The sequence below is a fragment of the Coptis chinensis genome, chromosome 9 (genome assembly GCF_015680905.1).
Source record: "Coptis chinensis isolate HL-2020 chromosome 9, ASM1568090v1, whole genome shotgun sequence".
NCBI classification, from domain to species: Eukaryota; Viridiplantae; Streptophyta; class Magnoliopsida; order Ranunculales; family Ranunculaceae; genus Coptis; species Coptis chinensis.
In genome coordinates this window covers 65,266,865-65,280,553 of record NC_141464.1, presented here as the reverse complement: position 1 = coordinate 65,280,553, position 13,689 = coordinate 65,266,865, and the positions used below count along the sequence as shown (strand labels likewise).

The 13,689-nt window shown below is 34.9% G+C and overlaps 1 long non-coding RNA gene across 2 annotated transcripts; it reads right to left on the bottom strand.

Moving 5' to 3' along the window:
* Positions 1–5,924: 5,924 nt before the first annotated feature.
* LOC147477386 (uncharacterized) lies at positions 5,925–7,042 on the bottom strand. 2 transcript variants are annotated; one of them, XR_015209102.1, is made up of 4 exons: positions 6,840–7,042; positions 6,681–6,732; positions 6,044–6,094; positions 5,925–5,976 (listed from the first exon to the last, which is right to left on the bottom strand). It is a non-coding gene; the product is annotated as an uncharacterized LOC147477386 (long non-coding RNA). The 2 variants fall into 2 exon arrangements; XR_015209103.1 differs by lacking the exons at positions 5,925–5,976; positions 6,044–6,094 and adding an exon at positions 6,101–6,588.
* Positions 7,043–13,689: the final 6,647 nt, after the last annotated feature.

Here is a 13,689-nt window from a genome sequence, read left to right as displayed (position 1 = left end):
CAAGCATGATTGCAACCAGTGCCGAAGGCCTTTAATGCATAGGTGAAATGTGCCGAAGGCATGCCGGTGAGTGTCTTTAAGACACGGGGAATATTCTAGTAATAATAATAGGACAAGGCTATTAAGAGATTTTTGGTGAGGAACATAGTTGAACAAGCCACTGTTAGAGATGTTCAAGAAGCTTGTGTCAATGAAGGTAGCCTCTATCATTTTCAATGTTTTTGATTATTTTTTAAGTATCATTTTTGATGATGGGTAATTTTGAATGAAGGGTATACTCTACCTAAGCTGTATGCTAGGATGCAGTACTGTGTTTCTTGTGCAATTCACTCACATGTCGTGAGGGTTCGTTCTAGGACTAACAGGAGGAACCGTGAGCCACCACAGAGATTCAGGCGCAGGAACCTTTTTCTTGAAATTTCATTTTGGAATTGGAAAATTGATTGGCGGTTTTTTTTTGTTTGGCAGGGGAACTGCGGAAACTATAAAGAAGGGGTTGGAAACTTCTTTTCCAGGGGCTGATGTTATTCTTGCAAACTATCCACCTGCCCTTTCGAAGCGCATACTTAGCAAGGTCGTACCTGTGTTTTAAGTTGGAGTTATGGGGATAGTTTTGGGTGGTGAACACATCTTTCCAAGGCTGGGATACATGACCCCTCCTGCTTGGTATTTTTCAATGCACCAAAATAGATTTGGAACCATCGCAACCGCTTGGCTTCTTGGAAATGTCATGCAATCTCAAGATAGGTATTCGCAACAATTTCGTTTTCCCTATTCGACAGATTCCATAGGCAGATGGCGTTGTTCTCATTGACAACTTGTCGAGATTGTAGTAGTAGTAGTAGTATGTTACAAGCTGCAGTTCAACATGAAAGTGTTTGGACGCTCGAAGTGGTCTACTGGCTTGTGCTCTTCCTGTCAAGTTGCAAACGATGCCGTGGGTAGTATTCGAACTGTTGCTTCCTTCTTTGTAGAGCAAAGAACGATGGAACTTTACCAGAATGATGGGACATTATGCAAATTGTGGAAGAGTGCTCGACTTCAGTTGCTTTCGATGTAGCTTCTGGTTTGAATGTTGTTGCACTGGCTTGCCTTCATTGTATGGCAGTCGTTCTGAGTTCATCTTAGAACTTGGATTTCCAGATGATCGGTATAATTATTTACTTCATTTACGCAAAATCAAGAATTCAGGTGGTGGTTCTGCTTACTACGAGAATACTAAAGCTAAACTTGATCACCAGCTTTCCCCCGACGTAAAGGTCGGTCAAGTTTTAACATATTTAAGTTTTATTTTTATATATTGATTGATTGAGTTATGTTTTTTTTTTTCCGTGTGTAACGATCGTCCGTGAGTCCGTGCGAATTGGTGAGGATTTTAATGATAATTTGATTTATGGATTTTAATGATAATTCAATTAATGAACATATAATAGTTTCTTAACTGATTTGGGACTAAACCATGGTGCTACAATCATTTCTCATGAGCTAGAGACTTTCTCGATACACCTCCTTGGGATATTAAATATGCTCATACACATAATTATTGCAATCTATCTTGATATCCGTCTTCTTTTTCCTAACTTGGAAGTATTGTTGTAATATAAACTATACTTGCTATGACTTCAAATTGCAAGAAAAGTGTTTTAATGTGATATTGTAATAGTACAAATAGCTTGTGGATTATGAGATTTTGATCTCACTTGGCCTATCTTTTGCAGCTCATTGGGAATTTTCAAGAAACATTGATCAAACCGGGAGTTTGTCACCGAGAAGTGTTGTTGCAGCTGAGAATGTAAAGGAAGTTTCACAGAATGAGAATGTACGTAAGGGAGTCTATAGCAGTCTACACAGCTTAAAGGGGAGCTGAATCACTGAACTTGCAGCAGTTATCAAAATGTTATTGCTTGTAAAACTAGTAGAGCGTAAGCTGTAATAGATTTTGCATGTAATGAGACTTTTAGCATTTTGGTAGTCCTCGGTTTTGAATATGTTAAAACCAAGATGTAGAGATTCAACCTGAAATTAGTATATCTTGTACCTTAGTCGTAGCTCTTGAGAATTTTCCTCTTTTAAAATTAGCTCATCTTATCCATGCCCGAATTTGAATAAGCAAGTCCAATCCAAATTCCCAAACTAACAACCTGTTAGATATATAGACATTTGGTTTTGCTGTTAATGCCTACTTGTAATATGACGAAGAAGTAATCAAACTACCAAACTTCATTTTTCAATCGTAAATGACTAGACCTTCAATCATTAACAAGGGCTAAAATTTCGTGAATCATCGCAGTAAACTGTCAACTACTAAAACAACAACTATATATTTGTATCCAGATATTTCATTATTGTCCACAACCCAATCAACCTAAGAAGAACTAATTTCTGACAAGTCTACAACCCAATCAACTTTAAGTTTATAAATAGTCGAGAAAAGCTAGTCTCATTTCTCGACAAGTCCGAACTACTGAAATATAAACCAAATTTCACAATGCAATGTAGCAACTACACATAAACTATCACAAAACTAATGAAACAAGATCTTTCACGGTGAAAACGGAAAAAATAGTACTTTGTTAGACGCCGCGTCGCGACAATCAAACTTGTCCAAAAATGTTTTCACGTTACCAAACAAAGATGCTTCAAGAACCACCTTTAAGGTAATTGACCACATCATAGGGGATGCTTCAAGAACCACCTTTAATAGTTTCAAGGGTGGCTCCCTCGACCATAAAACAAGGTTGCCTTTTGGTCTTTGATCTTCTCTCTGCAGGATTTTGCCTCGGCTTTTTGATGAACTAGCTGCCCTGCTGACAATTAAAGCGAAAATCTTCAAAGGCAGCCGTTTAGAATGTATTTGCTTCTAGAAATTGTCGGAAACACTTTAACAAAGTTTGTCGAATGTTTCTTCAAATCTTCAAAGTGGTCGAAATTCCCTTTAACAAAGTTCACTATATACTCTTCTTTGCCTCAATCTCTCTTGGCAAGCCACCATACTTAGAATGTATCTCACGCTGCGGTTATTGAACTTCTACAAGAAATAAAGAATTCAATGTTCAAAGCAAGCATCATTTTAGGACAAGTTAAATGCAAAATAAATTCTATCTAACACTGATTAATCATAGAGGACCAAGAGCGTGGTTCAATATGAGTTCCAAGTTCACGCTTTTTCCCAATTCTACTTTTTTTCTGTTTTGAGTTTCTTTTACCTCCTAAAATCTCGAGGATATGAACTTCTCTCAGATTTGCAAAAGGACCAAAATATCAACAATATTCAGTTTCTTTGTAAGCATTGATTCACTAAAACAAAGATTCAGATAATTATAAAGGCAATTGCAAACTATTTCCCTACCTTATTTAGTAGTAGAATCTCATGTTTATCACACCGAACCAAGACAACACCACCAAATCCACAAAGTTAAGGACTAAAACCACGAGGAGACAACGATAACCTAGATCACTAAAACCGGATCAACCAAATTCATTCCAACTCAATGAACATATATCTCATGAAACCTTTTTTTTTTTTTTTTTTTTTACTGAAAAACCACTTTAAGAAAGCTGGCCACAATCAAGAAAACCAACAAGGCTTAGCATATCTACCGGATGGAGAACCAACCTTTTAATTGCCATAACAACATCCATATTATAAACAACTTCCCCAAACACAACATGTTTCCTAACCAGCCAAAGTCTCTTACTAATACAGATAAAAAAAATTGAGATACATTAGTTGCGATGAATGAGAGTTGGCCATAGAAAAAAATTAGGGGCGATATGTTACTTAATGTAATTCATCGACAAACTTTGCACCATTCACCACAAAGAAACTAATTTGTAGGTAGTCAAGGAAGCTAACAAAATTTTTTTTTAAAAAAATCTTCATTGAATTAAGCTAGAAGAACAAACAACATTTGAAGATTATCTAGGGCAAGTAAATGAAAACAACAAACCCAAGCGTAATCACAAAATGAACAGGAAGCCCACCTTTGTTGAGTTTGTATGAATTTGGAGAATTCAAAACCCTCGTGATCGTGAGTTTGTTGTTTGCTGGTGGGAAATTTCAAAATTTCGTATTTTGTGAGAACTAAAATTTCGTATTTTATGGGTTCAATTCCGAAATTTTGTTTTTTAATCTTGATCTGATCAGCTATGATCCAACGGCTTGAATTTTGCTGTTTAGATGCTGTTTTGAAATCTGTTGTCTACCTAGCCTGCCCATTATATATACTAGCAAGATGCACGTGCTATGCACGCGATGTCAAACAAAGCTTAAGGAAGAGTGTAAACATAATTTGCTTAACACCTTTCTTATTTGGTAACCAACTCGGGAGGAAATTGATGTACTGTTCATAATTGTGTTTATGGTTGCTAAATTTTCTTGTTGAGGGAATGAACTTAACATCTAAAGAAGGATATAGGTAAGCGTTTTGCTCTTCAATATTGTATACCTGAATTTTGCAAGTTAACTAACACCATTTATTCGAATTGTAAGAAACATAAAGCTTCTCGTCCGAGTAAAAACCATAGTGTCATATATGATAGAAATCATAATATTATTCTATTACGATTTTTGTATTTCATTATTCAGACTTTTTGTAACATAATCTCCTTACTGGTTATGTTTGGTTTGTTAATGCCTGGAGTACTGCACTATCGTCTACAAGAAATGCTTAAATTTGACGAAGCCCTGCTTCTTTAAGAATCTGTTCAGAACTGAAAGAGGTCTTCTCGATTAAGCAGGCAATTTTATGGGAAAATTCACAACAAAGTTAGCTTCTTAATGGCTCTGTTTTGGGAAGAGTTATATTTAGTTTGAGAAACTGTAAATTCTATTGAGCAACAAATATGCGGAAGACAATAGTTTATGAAAATTTTCATTGATTTTGTTAATGATAAAATGGAATTTTTCCATTGCTAAGCCAGGATCACCATATATACGTAAACGGTTTTCCAAGCTGTTTTGCTTATTTCACAAAAATAAAATAGAAAAATATGTACAAAAAGAAAGAGATGGGAGACCTCATATACTACACAAGATCTTGAAGATGTGATGATCTTGGTCCAATATCATCTATAAATCTGCAGCTTGAGCCTTGCAGATTGGGCACCATTCTTCAACGCAGCCACCGATTGATCTGCACCAAATGATAATGATGATCGCACCCTGAAGTTGCCCATCTCATCTCCCTCAAAGATACTCTTCCTGCAGCAACCAACATTAATAAATTTCAAGGATTGAAATTTCAAGCACAATCTTGATTCCATTACGGATGGAATCAAACAGTTCCTTATTCGGTCACCTAATCTTGGTATACTATTGGAATTCAGTTACTACCTACACTAATAAGCACCTCAAAAGAACTCCCGAGAATCCCATACAAACACTACCAAAATCCACTTTATGATGATTGAGGTTTGAACTTGTTATTCGGGTTACGTTAAGAAGTACCGTGCGACAAACACAGATTTGGCATCATCACCTCTGTCTTGATCCGAAGTTTGGAGGCGGGCATATAAAGCTCCTTTTCGGGCGGTTTGAGAATTTTGCTTCCGTAAGGCCTGTGGGCCGACAAGTATCCATCTTCTCACCTAGTGCTAACAATTCATGTTATAGCAATAAGCATATATAAGGAAAGCACTACTCTGAAATCTTAGATTAAATATTTTATACATAGAATTTAGATCATAAACAGGATGCATAATGCCTCATTTAAGGAAGCGGGATTTGACACTACAATTAAAAAATTCCTTCGTAGAAAGCTCCACGAAATATTATTGGAAAAAGAGAACTAATGAAAAATGAAAGGGAAAGAAAAAAGAAAAAAGTAAGGGAATATGATCTGCAAAAATCCACAGCTATTAAGAAAAATAACAAACCTCATACGACATGTTGTCAATGTCAAGTCTCATATCCCGATCTTCCACACGAAAACCAAGACCACTCAAGAACAAATTTGTCTCCAAAACCAATAATTGCTGCATTAGGTAAAAGAAGCTCAGAGAAAGATCTCAAGAAGAGGAGAAAAGCACAAAGACAAACAACCTCATATGTGAGCTCCTCATCTTGTTCGATCCTTTCCAATGATAGCAATACCTGCAAAATGCAAAATATAGCTTGAGTTAAAATTCCAAGTCAAGTCACAAACAACAATTTCCTGCTCTACCAATTAGACCATTCCCCCAGGCAGGGTTTAGATTTGATCAATTACAATGATACCTCTGCAATTCCATCCCTATTATAGTGTTGATAGAATTTACTTGGTGTATAATTTGAACTCCATAAAGATGTATATTCAGCTTACTCGCAGAAGTTCAAGTAAAGGGAAACACAATCCTATAAAGAAAGCAGACAGGCTAGGCTTGTCGTGAGGGTGTCAAGGACATTCAACTCCTATCCTTTGACATTTGAGCAGTCTTAAGGCAACCGTTTGAGCAAATAGGCAGTTTAAGGCCGCCGTTGGATTTTTCACATGGGGAAGACAATGAGATATATGCTGCTGCATAGATGCTATTGAGGATGATTAATGTCAACAGTGAGCGGGTGTATAAGCATGGCCCTATTTCCAATAATGAACTCTTAGAGTTCAACTGAAACCAAAAAGGGCATAAACCTCTTAATAAGCCATTAAGTATGATAAACAACATCTATATCAATTGATTATCCAATAGTAGAATCGTACCGCCCACTACCATGTCATGCTTCTTTGTCATTTGCGTTACAAAATTATGATTCTGCAAACCAAACAAATTGTGTCATTCGCGTTATAAAATTATGTCATTGCTAGTACTACTTCCTACACGTGATATCAACATCTAGGTATTCTAAAGCACTTTATTACCTTTGTTACCTTCGGCTGGTAGTGACAGCAGCAGTGACACATTCATTGAATCCCACGGAATCTACAATTTTCCAACTCATGAATCCCAGTAATGATAGCACTCCCAAATCAGACCTATTTGTTCGAAACCACATTTTATGAATTGATGGCTTGAGTCTTGACAATTTGGAGCTGTGGTGGGGCAGGGGCAATAAAATTCTAGAGTACACAATTTTGCATAGTGTAACTCTTTTCCTCCTCTTTTATCTAGACTTGGGACCAAAGACATAAAACCCGAAAGTTTGCATTGGCGAAAGTTAAAATGTTTTGTAGCAATTCCAATGATCATGGAAATATTAAGGGCGAAAAGTGATATTAGAAAATCTAAACATAAAGAAGTCATATATGAATCAATGTATATCATGAGTAACTGAAATCACTATATGAAGACAGGACCAGTTATCAACAGTCCAAGAAAACATGAGTTGGATACATAGCTTTCAATTAATTAAACAAAGATACGCTTACCATGTAGTAATTCATGTATGATCCACCTTTCTGTATAAACCTAGCAACTGAAAATGCTACGCCTTCAAATTGGTTGGTTGAGGAAGGAACAGGACCTCCAAATCCTCGTGAAACACAGGACCCAAAAACAGATGGGAACCCGACAATTAGATTGGACTTGCCTCTAAGGGATTATAACTCTATAAACATATCTTAAAAAGATATTGTAGACAGAACAATTAGCAGCTTTCATTGCAGGTAGATACTGGACACTTTACCAGGCCAGTCCGGTTTCGGTCCACACCTTGGGCTTATATGCCTTGTTAGGAGAGAACCAATCACAGTAGAAACCGTTGCAAGTGTTTATCTGTTGCAAGATCAATAAATAAAGTTCAATTAAGAAAGGAAATTGGAAAAGAATTCAAAAACTTCTATGTTGTCAGGGAGAAAGTTACAGAGTGGTCGACAGCTATCGGTTTACGTTATTCCCAGAATTGCTCTCATCTTTTATGAGTTTTATCCCCCAATTACTAACTCACTCGCCAGTGTCGCCGAGAAAGTATGGTAACTTTTAAAAGCACTCTCCCAAGTCACATTCAACAAAATTCCCAAACAAAATTCTTAAACAATGGGTTCGCATATTGTGATTTTGCAACCGCCAATATATCTTCAACACCACACTAAATTCCAATCAATGCTAATTGATATACACACACTGACACGCTTATTATCGCTGGATTGACTACCAGTGTGTAGGTGAATTAAACAACACAACAGTAAAAGAAATACAAAAAAAACCGACGAATTAAAATTGAAGCATAAGTTTACATGCAATTAGCCTTTGATTATTTGAAAAGAAACAAAAAAGAATTTAGTTCCACAAAACCCCAGTTTGGTACAACCCCATTTAACATTTTCAGTAAGCTATCAAGGGGCTTGTGTTAGGAATATCGGATTATGCTTCGATTTAGATTACGTAAACTATGTGCATAAGCTTTGTCACCATGAAAGTATAGCTTGTCAAGCAAAGGCTTGGTTCTTTCAAACGAAAACTCATACAACAAAGGCCATTGGGAGCCTGCCCATTTCAGCATTACAATTGGCATTTCAAATGACAAATAACTCAAAACTAACCTTCATACCACCCATTGCAAATCCAATCAACACCCCACATCTAGCTTATAAAGCATGAATTTGTTGGCTCTCTTTGAGAGTTTTGGTGCTACCCATCCATCTCTTGAGAAAGACTTGATTGATTTCTCCAACGATTCTCTAGAATGGGAGAGTTTGTGTCGGTACATCAACCAAATTACTTGCTATGGTCTATGATCTTTTGGTGAAATAGATAAAACAAATTGAACAATTAACTAAATCAAAAAGATTGAATGGCTTGAACTTGTTGTAATGAGATAACTCAATTTGAAGAGAGAGACCAAGTTCTCCCATGTTTTTTACAGCCGGGATTAGCAGTGGAGTAGAGAGGGGATCTCCGGTTTTTTTTTTTTTTTTTGATCTTTTTTAAAAGAGAGAATGAGGGCATATTTCTTTTTTGATAACTGAATGAGGGGAAATTTGAGAGAGATAAAACTCATAAAAGAGAAAAGAGAAAGACGTCTGTGATATGTTTTTTTTGTTTTTTTGGCTTTTAGCTTTTAAGAGAGAGAGAGAGAAATGGGCGCATAAGAAGAGAAGAAGATGAATAGAGAGACGATTGGTTTCTTTTCATTTAAATTCGGTATAAATGGTAATAATTTGGCAGTTAATATAAGTCGCGAACAATTGAATAGTGGTGTGTAGTTGATTTTCGACTTGAATTTACATATACGTCCTTAAAGTACTATGTAATCTTAAGGGTATAAATGGTAGTAAATTTTGAAATGACGAAGTAGTCCTTCTTAAAGGCATTGAATAATTGATTTTAATTTTTTATTAAGGGCATTTCATGGTAGAAAAAAGGTTGGTCTAATTTAAAGGTCCATGTTAATTATGGCATACTATACTAATAGAGATATATTTCATTTTATTACTAGATAACTGCAAGCAGTTGGGGTGCAGTTGGGGCGTGAGCGGAGGTGGAGAAGACAGAGGAAGAGATGTGTTTGTGGTGGGGAGATAGAGAGTTGGGTTTGGTTGAGAAGGAAGGAGGGAGAGGGAGAGAGAGAGGAGAAATTGCTAGAGAATAGAGAATGAGGACAGACAGAAACCAACTAAAATACTTTTTGAGCCACATACCCCCCTGTCACCCAGAACGTTCGCTTCGCTCACTTGATTATGTATCAAAAATCTTACTTCCAAACTATATTAAAACTCATACGGTAAATTAATTTATCAAAGTTCTCAGTGCCAATTATTTGTCAGATTTCATTCTAAACTTCAAACAATAAGAAAAATGATAAGCAATAAATAATTATGCAAGACATTTATGCTTTAAGAGAGGAAGCTCTTGAGTCCACACTACAACAGTTGATAATGATAAACAATATAACAGTAACTACTAAATAATTAAGCTCAATGTAAACCAAGAAAGTGCACTCATTGATCTACCCATATTCTCCTCGTCTTAAACTTAGCCAAATGCTAGGGTGTAACCAAACTCCACGTCAATAGAAGAAAATGCTGGAGAAGAAGTAAGAAAAGAAAATTCAAACCCGGGATTTATTATTTTGAAAGTATACTGAACCAAATATATGTCTACAACTGCAAGTTATGCAACAAATTTAAGCAGTCAAGTTCTAATCAAATCTAAGTTTCAAATTAAATACTAACTAGAATGAAATGGAAATTGTACCCACATTACAGGGAGAAATCTAGAAGTAAAAAAATAAAATAAAAAATACAATGATCATACACTCTACACAACTACTTGAAACAGAAGAAAAAAAAATCTAAAGTCTAAAATCCATATTTATGTTAAATTTATTAATGAATAATAATAAAATAAAAAAAAATTGATTTACTGAATAACTCATAAGTCGGTAATGAAAATATTTCATCTTCCCAATGCCATTTGGTTTTCAGCTGGGTCTGAGGAATATATATTTCTTTGTAAATCTATACAAAATTTGGGTCATAAAAATCGTTCATGGATACTCAAGGAAGGCAGTTTAAGTTATCATATCATATGGTACTTGTATTTGAGCATGCATACCCGTGTCATTTCAAATACAATCACTTAATTACCTTGCTACTCTTATAGTATGCAATTGGTTAAAGATGCTTTTATGTTGCTAATATTCTAGAATTTTTTTCCCCATCATATTGGTCTTCTCTATAAGTACAGTTATGCTAGTAAATGTTCTTCACCTCACTTAAATGTTGTACATTAAATAGTTAATGATTTAATTGATTAAGTACCCAACCGTTTATAAAAGAAAAATCTCATTCTGTTATTAATTTGTATAGGGCTATAAAATTTGTTTGGGTCGAGCCTTATAGTTTAAATTTAATAACGAATTGGAGATCATAGTTTTTTAGTTGCATACTTGCATGTAGAAAGAATAGCACATGTTTCCATTTATACCACTTGTTGGAAGTTTTAGAAACTTACATTAATAACCCTGACTCTTTGCTGCCTTCACTTTGTACGACTTTTTCAACAAATTGAAGTTTGTTGTCGCATAAATTCAACTATTTCTTTACACCTCCTTAAGTTGTACGTATGTCATATAGTCGCTATTTCCTTGTCAATCTGTTTGAAGTACTCTAAAATAAAATGAGATCTATAATTCTAAAAAAATAGTTTGAGTAGCTATAGACAAACAAACATACGAACAGTCTGTTCAATTAAGAACAGAATAAAAAATGAAGTATAGTATCTACATAATTGAACTAATGATGGGTCCGAAATTGTGTCACAATTATATATGTCATGAGTCTATGTATGAAACAATCAACATAATAATTTTCACAAAGACATTTCATAAGATCATCCTATTTTTCCAAGTTTGTTTGTCTGTCCTTAATAATAAAATCATTAATAGATTCCTAATTAATTAATTGAACTCCTTAAGTTTAATTTAGACATAGCGATACAAATAACAAAATTAATAGTGGTGGGCGGTAGCAATGTACATCCATTTGTTGATGTGGCCCTCACTTATGATCTGAGCATTATCTCCCACTGTATAATAATGGCATATAGTACAATCTCAAAGTTCTATAACCCGAGACAAATGTATGGTCTCTGGATCGTAATTAATAGCATTAGATTGTTTTAAACTATGGCTAACAATTTTGTGTGCATGCCTTAACAAAACACAAAATCTCCATTTGGTTCCACCCTCTTTATATTCAATAGACAAAAACGTTGTAAGCATGCATCTACTACTTTGCACCAAACATATATAGTAGGGAAGCATCAGTAATTCAGTATATACCTTTTTCGATAATTGGGAAGGACAATCTGCAGCCATTTTTTGATATCAACCATGTCTTTGTTGTTCGTAGGTAGATAAAAATCTCAGGTATTCTTTTCCAAGGACTGAATTAGTGGCCAAGACGCTTAAATTACCCTTCTTTACCAACTTTGCAAAAATTAACTATGCATGTTTTGAAATTCACTTCAAAACAACTATCATGATAAGCATCAAAATAAGTAGAGGAACCAAACACATGATAATTATCAAGGACTCATAAATCTCATGTTTGATATCTAGATTTTGTACCCATCTTACGGACGGGTTCCGTTTTTATGTTATTATATATTATAAATTTTTGATAAATGAATTACCACAAACAAATGATGGAATAGATATCAAAACCAAGTGTTGTAAAAGTAAAAAATATGCTATCCTCACGGTCGCACTTTCAAAAACATCAACAGTAATAATGGTAATAAGCTTGGATGTATTTCCTTGCATATTTTCTTTGGCTTCCTCATAAATTTTAGTAGAAATTTGTAATTAAAGGTTCTTAATCCAGTGATTGATATCAATGAATGTGTCTAAACTTTTCATACAAATGCAAATGCATAAACAAAAAGCATGCATTATCTAACTTTTCAAAAGAAAATGTGAACTGAATAGGTTCAACTATGAATTAGAATGCAAATTAGAAAAAATAATGAGTGGTTGTCAAATTTTATTAACATAAAATCGCTTCAACAATTACAGTTTGAGTTCAATTACATTTCTTTGTGTGCGTGAGAATTGATAGAAAAAAAATCCGTGAAAAATCATGTGCAATGACTCCAAGAGAATCATACAAAGCACGCTTATAATATGCTTTGTGATTTGTGGATACATTTATAGTACTTTTATTTAATCTTGAACCGTCTGTGTTTTACTTAAATTGGTATCGTCTTGGGTGAGAATAGTTTTCAAATAATTTGTGAAATTTATATTACGTTTTTTAATGTCTTCCTATGTGTAAACATATTATTTCATGTAGTAATTAATACGAAAAAAATATTAGTACAAAATAATCCTTTAGTGCACGTATCATTGAACTTTTTCCTACAAACATTATAAAAAAAAACCAACTCATAAGTCATAACACCCATAGCTTGAAAACTCAAACATATTTAATTTTATCCATGACCAAACCAATGAAAAATCTTTAAGCTTGGGCACAAGATGTGATACTATTTTTTTTTTATACTTCTATAGAAATATCTTCATTAACTCGTAAGAGCACAATCAGTAAGTTTGCAACATTTAAGTTTTCCCTTAACAACCAATACAATGGTAGAGACCCCCTGTTAATCCTCGAAGCCTCTGGCCTTTTATCCTTTGCATGTAACCCGTCCATATTCTCATTGCCATACCCAAAAAAACCATTGCCTTAGTCCTTTAGCTTTGAATTTGCTATATATTACAAAAACAACCATCCACTGCCATTTGATCCTTGGTTCGTAACCAGTGAACATAAAAGCCCGGCTACCCGCCCTACCTCACTACTAAAAATATGATTTTTTGCCGCGGTCAGTTGTGGTGGCAAAAGGCCCAAAATTCGTGACAACATGTGTTTTGCCACAAAAAAACTTTTAGCCTCGCTCGAGGCAAAAAAGGGTGTGGAAAGAAGTTTGTTGCCACGACTTTTGCCACCGCTGCAAGAGAATGAACATTTAGCCGCGACCATATCGTGGCAAGACATTGTTTTTTATTTGAATTAGTTTAATTGCCAAAATAAATTAATTTCTTTTTGTCACAGGCACGGCCGCTGCGAAAAGTATTTATTGCCACAAGTCGTGGCAATAAATGTTTCTCCCGCCATTATTTTTTGTTATTTTTTGCAGCAAATGCCTGCGACAAGACATTACTTTTGGTTTTTTTTGCTGCAAATTGTCGTGGCAAGACATTACTTTTGGTTTTTTTTTTTTTTTGCAGCAAATGGCCACAGCAAGACATTACTTTTGGTTTTTTTT